This window comes from Phyllostomus discolor, chromosome 5 (assembly GCF_004126475.2).
Source record: "Phyllostomus discolor isolate MPI-MPIP mPhyDis1 chromosome 5, mPhyDis1.pri.v3, whole genome shotgun sequence".
NCBI lineage: Eukaryota > Metazoa > Chordata > Mammalia > Chiroptera > Phyllostomidae > Phyllostomus > Phyllostomus discolor.
In genome coordinates this window covers 85,599,463-85,607,652 of record NC_040907.2, presented here as the reverse complement: position 1 = coordinate 85,607,652, position 8,190 = coordinate 85,599,463, and the positions used below count along the sequence as shown (strand labels likewise).

Here is an 8,190-nt window from a genome sequence, read left to right as displayed (position 1 = left end):
AAAGAAACAGGGATTCAAATCGACAGTTTGGACCAGAAGGAAGAAATAAGCATTCAATTAGAACAGAGTGAAGAAACAAGAATTTCAAAAAAAATGAGGAGAGGCTTAAGAACCTCCAGGACAACTTTAAATGCCCCAACATCCAAATCACATCATAGGGCTGTCATAGGAGAAGAGGAGGAGCAAGAAATGGAAAACTTATTTGAAAAAATAATCAAGGAGAACTTCCCCAACCTGGTGAAGGAAATAGACTTCCAGGAAGCCCAGGAAGCTCAGAGTGCCAAATAAGTTGAACCCAAGGAAGCACACACCAAAGTATATCATAATCACATCACCAAGGTGAAAGATAAGGAGAGAATCTTAAAAGCAGCAAAGGAAAAAAAGACAGTTCCCTACAAAGGAGTTCCTATAAGACTATCTGCTGATTTCTCAAAAGAAACCTTGCAGGCAAAAGGGGCTGGAAAGCACTATTCAGAGTCATGAAAGGCAAAAACCTACATCCAAAATTATTCTACCCAGCAAAGCTATGATTTAGAATGGAAGGGCAGGTAAAGTGCTTCCCAGATAAGGTCAAGTTAATGGAGTTCATTGTCACCAAGTTCTTATTACATGAAATGTTAAAGGGACTTATCTAAGAAAAAAGATGATCAAAAATACAAACTATAAAATGACAACAAACTCACAACTATCAACAACCAAACCTTAAAAAACAAAAATGAACTAAGCAAACAACTAGAACAGGAACAGAATCACAGAAATTGAAATAATGTGAGTTATCAGTGAGGAGGGGGAGGGAGAGAATGGGGGAAAGGTACAGGGATTAAGAAGCATAAATGGTAGGTAGAAAATAGACAGGGGGAGGTTAAGAATTGTATAGTAAATGGAGAAGCCAAAGAACTTACATGTACGACCCATGGACATAAACTAAGGGAGAGCAGAAGGCTAGTGGGAGGGGCCATTCAGGGTGGAGGGGAATAAGGGGGAGAAAAAAAAAGGGAAAACTGTAATAGCATGATCAGTGAAATATAACAAAAAACATATAATGTTAAATCTCCTTTCAAGAAGACTATTTCCAATTCATATTGTCACTGACAGATCACTTGTTTCCCTATACTCTTACAAACCAAGATATTAATCTTTCAAATATTATCAAGATGGGAAAAGTTGAAATTATAACTTATTAGTTTGCATGTCTGTGACTATTACAGTCTGAGCATCTTTTATATGCTTAGTTATATTTATTTTTCAGTGAGTTAACTATCTTTAGCATGCTTTTTTCTTTTTTCTCTTAACTAAAAATTTTTTAATTAAATTTATTGGGGTGACATTGGTTAACAAAGTTATATTGTGTACAAGTGTACAATTCTATGATATATCATCTGTATATTATGTTGCATGCCTACCACCCAAAGTCAAATTTTCTGTCACCATATATTTGACCCCCTTTTTCCTTTACTATCCCCCACTCCCGTACCCTCTGGTAACCACCATATTGTTGTCTGTGTCGAGTTCTTATTTGTTTTCATTGTGTGTTCACTTGTTGCTTTCAGTTTTATATCCCACATATAAGTGAAATCATATGGTTCTTGACTTTTCTGTCTAACTTATTTTACTTAGCATAGTTTTAATATGTACCCATGTTGTCAGAAATGGCAGTATTTCATCTTTTCTTACAGCTGAGCAGTATTCCATTGTATATGTTGATAGGTACCATATCATCTTTATGTAGTCATCCATTGAAGGACATTTTGGTTGTTTCCATGTCTTGGCCACTGTAAATAATGCTGCAATAAAATAGGGGTGTGCATCTCTTTGTAAATAAATGTTTTCAAATTTTTTAGGTAGATACCCAGAGGGGGTTTTCTGGGTCACATGGTAACTATTCTTAATTCCTTGAGGAACCTCCATACTGTCTTACATAGTGGCTGCACCAGTTTACACTCCCACTAGCAATGAGTGAGGGTTCCTTTATCTCCATGACCTCTCCTACACTTGTTATTACTTTTCTTATTGATAATAGCCATTCTAACAGCTGTGAGATGGTATCTAGTTGTAGTATTGATTTGCATTTCCCTAATAGGCCTGAAACAGTAAATCACATAGAAGATAACATAGGTACTAAGCTTGTGGGCCTTGGTTTTAGAGAGGATTTTATGAATTTTACCCCAAAGGCAAGGGAAGTAAAAGCAAAACTAAATGAATGGGACTATATCAAACTAAAAGCTTCTGCACAGCAAAAGAAACTGCCAACAAAACAAAAAGACAACCAACCAAATGGGAGAAGATATTTGCAAACAATAGCTCCAACAAGGGGTTAATATAAAAAATATATAAAGATCTCATACAACTTAACACCAAACAATCCAATTTAAAAATAGGCAGAGGACCTGAAGACACAAGTTCCCAAGAATGCCTATGAGTGACCTACAGACATATGAAAAGATGCTCAGTGTTAGCATCTTTTAAAACAGGAAAGTACTGGTTCAAGAAAAGATATAGAGCTCAATGAAACACAACTGTTTAGAAACATACATGTGTATATACAGGTATGTAGTATATTACATGTTAGGCCATTGGTGAAAGAGTGGTTTATTTATTCCTGGTATTGAACAATTGGCTATACATTTGTCAAAAAATAAAGTTAGATCTCTATATCGACAACTCACAGACATAAATTTTAAGTGGATTAAGAGCTAAATGTAAAAACAAAATTATAGCCCCAGCCAGTGTGGCTCAGTTGGTTGGAGAATTGTCCTATAAAATGAAAGGGTGTGGGTTTGGTTCCCTATCAGGGCAGATACCTAGGTTGCAGGTTTGGTCCCCAGTTGGGATGTGTTTGAGAGGCAACCAATCCATGTTTCTCTCTCCATTGATGTTTCTCTCCCTCTCTCCCCTTCCCTTCCCCTCTCTGAAATCAATAAGCATGTCCTCCAGTGAAGATAAAAAAATAACAATAATAAATACAAACAAAATTATAAAAAGGAGTCATATATAAAGATAAATATTTTAAAATTTAATTTTATAATTAAAAATTACAATATATTTTACATGTAAGATTGTATAAGTTTAAGGTGTACAAATGTCAATTTTATATAATTATATATTAAAATATGATTGCACTTCTTCTTTTATTTTATTTTAATCATTGTTCAAGTACAGTTTTCTCCCTTTTACTCCCATTCCAGCCCACCCACCTCTCCCTCCCCACTTCCCTCCCATTACCACCCTAATTGCACTCGTATCACATCATATACTTATCATTTCTTTTTGTGGTGGGAATACTTACAATCTAGTTTCTTAGCATGTTTGATGTTTGTAATACAGTATTGTTGTCTATAATCACTCTACTGTATATTATATCTCCCGGTAAGCATCCCTTTGTTCCCTGTTTCTATGAGTTTGTTTGTTATGTTTTGTTTTGTTTTAAAATTTCACATATAAGTGAAACCATATGGCATATTTTTATATCTGCTTTCCATTAAAGCTAGTGAAATATGCTTTTGGGCTAAAACATGAAAACATCTGGCTTCCCCTGGATTCTATAGTTGGAAAGAAAGAGCATTTATTAATAATCTTTTCGGATAACTGGATATTCTTTTCTGATACTACACCAAAATGTGACAAGTGATAACTTCTCAAAAGTTATTTGCAATGTGGAATTTGAAACCATTAATGAACTTTTTCATGCTTTGTAAAATATCTTGGTCTTTCTTGCCCTTAGAATAGACATTTTACCTAAAAAAATATGATGCTTGTTGCTCTGCTTCTAAGGAAGGTGGTCTGATTTTCTTTATCCTTGGGTTCTGAAATTTTAAAATAATGTGACTAAATATATGTCTTTCTCATTTGTTGTGCCAGCACTCCTTGGAATCACTCAATCAGGAGATTTAATTATTTCAGCTCAGGGAAATTGTTTTTTCATCATCTCTGAAAATTTCTTTTCTTTTTCACTCATAGCAATCTCTCTTAGCCAAATTTACTTCCTAGATTGTGTACATATTTTTTTACTCTGTATTTTCTATTTCTTTGTATTTTTGTTTTCTTTTTGGGATGTTTACTCAACTTTTTCTTTCAATTTTCCTGCTTAGAATTGTATTTCATGATGCTTCAAAAATTGTTTTTTAGCTTTTGATTGTAGTTTCACCTCACACCACACTGATGATTATTGCTATTTATAAATAAAGTTCACCAATCTTTTTATGATATTAGAGTTTTATATTTTCATCATTTGCCAAAGAGCTTCCAGGATAATTTCTTCTGCTTATTTGCCATAGTGTCTCTTTTTAATGTTGAATACAGTCCTCAAATGCCTAGTGATTTCCTGAACATCTACTTACATGTAAGGATAAATTACCAATAAGTAGATGATTTGGAACCAGAACCAGGATACTCAAAACATATTGTACTTGCTCAAATTTCTCTGAAAATGATGTCTCCTAGATATAAAACTACAAATGTGGTCTGAAGAAATTGAAGCTGTGGCAAAGAAACCTTCTATCTTCTAGGAGAATTTTCAACTTGTTTATGGAAACACAGGTATAAACTAATCACTAACCTTGACATCAATGTAACAGTTGCCCCACTAGTGTTGCTCTTACCTTTGCCCTAGTTCCAGGCCCTGGAGGCTCTGTGATTTCACAATGACATAGCTCTTTCCCAGACCTTTCACAATCTCTTGTGCTCTTTCCCTTACCTGTGTGGAAGCCACATTGGACTCTGACATTAGTCAAAAATAAACCTTTAGCCCTGGCTGGTGTAGCTCAGTGGACTGAGCATGGGCTGTGAATCAAAGGGTCGCTGATTTGATTCCCAGTCAGCGAAAATGCCTGGGTTGCAGGCCAAGTCCCCAGTGGGGGACACATGATAGGCAACTACACATTGATGTTTCTCTCCCTCTCTTTCTCCCTCTCTTCCCCTCTCTCTAAAAATAAATAAATTAAATTAAAAAATTAAAACTTTATCGTAGTAAGCCACTGAGATCTGGGAGTTGTTTGTTACCATAACACAACCTAATTTATCCTAACTAGTAAGTTGCCCAATTCCTCACAGTAAAGCTAAGCCCTTTCAATAAATTTTGCAGTGCCTCACTTTTAAATATAAAAGCCAAGATCCATCATATATTTGAGGAAAGGGTTCATATGAAAAGTAGAGTCTTAAACAAAGGAACAGATACAATCCAAAAAATAGAGAAAAACATTTATCTTAAATTATCATTTCAATCTGCCAAGACAGAAGAGATACCAAAAAACAAAAAGAAGGTTCTATAAAAACATAATCAAAGAAAAGAGCTTTTGGAAATAAATAATACAGCAGAAACTAAAATAAAAAATAGACACACAAAGGTTCATTGCAGCTTTACTTGCAATATCTTCAAAGTGGAAAATAGCCAAACATCCTTTGTGGATGAATGGTTAAACAAACTGCAGTACACGTGTACCACGGGAATAATGCTCAATAATACAAAGGAAATTACCTATTAATACATACAACAGCTCAGATGAAACTATGCTGAATGAAAAAAAAGCCAATTTTAAAAGAATGCATGTTACATGATTCCCTTTATATAACATTTATGAAATAATATAGAGATGGAGTAGAGATTGACGAGTGGTTGCCACAGGTTGGGGATGGAGAAGGCATGCCTATACAGACTAATGTGAGGGACTATTGTGATGATGGTATATTTGACTACCTTGACTTTGGTGGTTGTCTCTATCTTGGTTGTGATTTGTACTATAGTTGTGTGTGATGTTGACAACGGGGGAGGCTGGGAGCAGGGTGCATGAATCTTCCCAGTACATTTATTTGCAACTTCCTGTGAATCTATAATAATTTAAAAAATAAAAATATTTTTAAAACCTCCAAATAAATAAACTAATAGATACAAGTCTTAGAAGATAAAGTTAAGAAAATATCCCAGAAAGTACAAAAAAGAGAGTTGAGGTGGGAGGGGTGTAGAAAGGGACAGAGAGAGAGCGGGAAAGAAGAGAGGGAAGGGAAAGGAAAAATAGTCACTTTAGAGGACCAAACCTGGAGGTCAGTGATCTAAATGGGAGTTTCAGAAAGAACTGAGTAAACAAAGAAGACCACTCTTCATCAGACTCAGCCCAAGCACATCATAGTGACCTTTCCAAGTGCTGGGAGGCAAAGGGAGGATCTATGTGGGATTGTCTCTTAATAGGTGAGCACCACTGCCACTCTTCTCTGATCTTGGGAACTATGTTTTTCAGAGTATTCCTTCTGTGGTGGCAGGGATGGAGATTGAGTGTAAGCTCAGTAAAAAGGATTTCCACTCCCTGAATCTGATCTGGCTGTGGCCCCTGTTGGGTGCTCAGTCTGCCAACATCACAAACCAACACATATCTCACAGTGTGGCACTATTATTTGGGAGAACCAATTAGCCACCTGGTGGCAATTTAAATATATCAGACCATTTTGGTCCTGTCAGGAACAATGATTTATTTCACTGGATATTGATTTGCTTTTCTTGGCCATAATTCTTCTGCCAAAGTGATCATTCTTGGATTATAGAGTGTGTTATTTATAATCATGGTATTTTTCTTAGCATTAACTTCTGACAAGAAACTAATTTAAAAGCAAATGAAGTGCAACAATTGGCTCATGAATTGTTGGAATTCACTCTCTTACCATGTTTCCCATTATCCTTCAGCTTGATCTAATAGAATGGACTTTGAAAATTCAATTATGGTGCCAGTGGGATGAAATCACTTCGTGGAGCTGGCATAATGCCTGAGATGCAGGACACACTTCAAACAGTGGTTAATTTATAATGTAGTTTTCCCCACAGTAAAGATACACAGTTTCAGGAATCAAGGGGTACAAATGGGAATAGCTTTTTTTCACTACTACATCTAGTGTTCTACTAGCAAAGTTTCAGCTTTCAATCTCCACAGCACTAAGCTCTGCTGGTGTAGAGAAGTCTTGGTTCCCAGGGCAGGGAATGCTTCTATCAGGGAACAAAACAATGATTCCATTAATCAGGAAGCTAAGACTGCCATCTGGCCATTTTGTTACTGTACTGGATGGGAAAACTGGTCTTGAGTATCAAGAGTAAATTGGTTTGCTACTACACAATGGAAACAAGGAAGAATCCTTGGGCCCCAGGAGATTCTCTTAGTAATCTAATAGTATTCTCATGTCCTGTAGTTATAGAAAACTTAGCACTCTTATATTCTATAGTTATAAAAAAAAGTTATAGAAAACTATAGCAATCAGAATAGGCAGGACTGTTTATAGCACAAAAATTTCAAGAGTAAAGATGTAGATCACCCTACCATACCAAAAAATTGATTAGCTGAGACATTTTCTGGGGACAAATAGAATAGGAAATAGCTGGTGGGAGAAGTGAATTATAAATAACAATTATGGCCATGTGACCAGTCACAGAAACAAGCATTGGAGCAGTTAAAGATACTTGTATATCTTTATACAGACATTTATATATATTAACTGATATTTTTCTTTTTCTCCTCTCCCATTCTCATACCACTATCTCATAGTATTAATGTGTAAATCATGGTTATTTCTATATCTCAGTTTTAGGTTATATGGTAGCTAACAGTGATTGTGAGTCAGAAGATAAACACTTATTCCAAGAAGGAAAATGGAACTTTGAATTTCTCCTTCTTTAAGGTCTGGTTGTATGAAGAATAGTTGAATCATATAATGGGAAAGTATAACACTGTTAATATCTCTATTTGGAAGTTAAATGTTGTAAAGGTGGTTTTTGGATGCTGATCTGGCAGAGGTGTAGACTGTGCTGGATTGTCTGTTGTTAACTGAGAACTATCACTCATTTTTAAGGCTAAGCTATATTTTCCAGAATCTCTTTTCCTATACAGTTGTTGGTTAGAGTATGCTGGTAAGAGAAAATTGTATGTGATTTGGAAGATGGAAGTGAATCATTTGCAGCCAAATGTGTGAATAGACAAAAGATTCACCATGGTTTCCCAGCTTACCCTTAAGAACTACCTTTTCATTACCGACTTCTGAGATGATTGGCGGAAGCTTCTCAGAGATTCTTGAGAATTTCAGTAAGCTTTTGAGAGCCACCTACCTCAATGTTCCAGGGTGAGTGAGATCTTTAGCATGAACTCCGATTTTTGGTGATAGCTCCTGTGACTTCCGCTCCTTCAGCTCTTCCAACAGTCATGAAAGTCCCTAATTGTA

The 8,190-nt window shown here is 35.7% G+C and overlaps 1 long non-coding RNA gene across 2 annotated transcripts in view; it reads left to right on the top strand.

Moving 5' to 3' along the window:
* The first annotated feature begins 4,031 nt into the window (after positions 1 to 4,031).
* The window catches only part of LOC118500733, a 66,575-nt gene continuing 62,416 nt past the window's right edge, over positions 4,032 to 8,190 (top strand). For both annotated transcript variants that reach the window (XR_004903310.1, XR_004903309.1), the window contains exon 1: positions 4,032 to 4,536. This is a non-coding gene — a long non-coding RNA (uncharacterized LOC118500733). The remainder of the gene's footprint in view (positions 4,537 to 8,190) is intronic.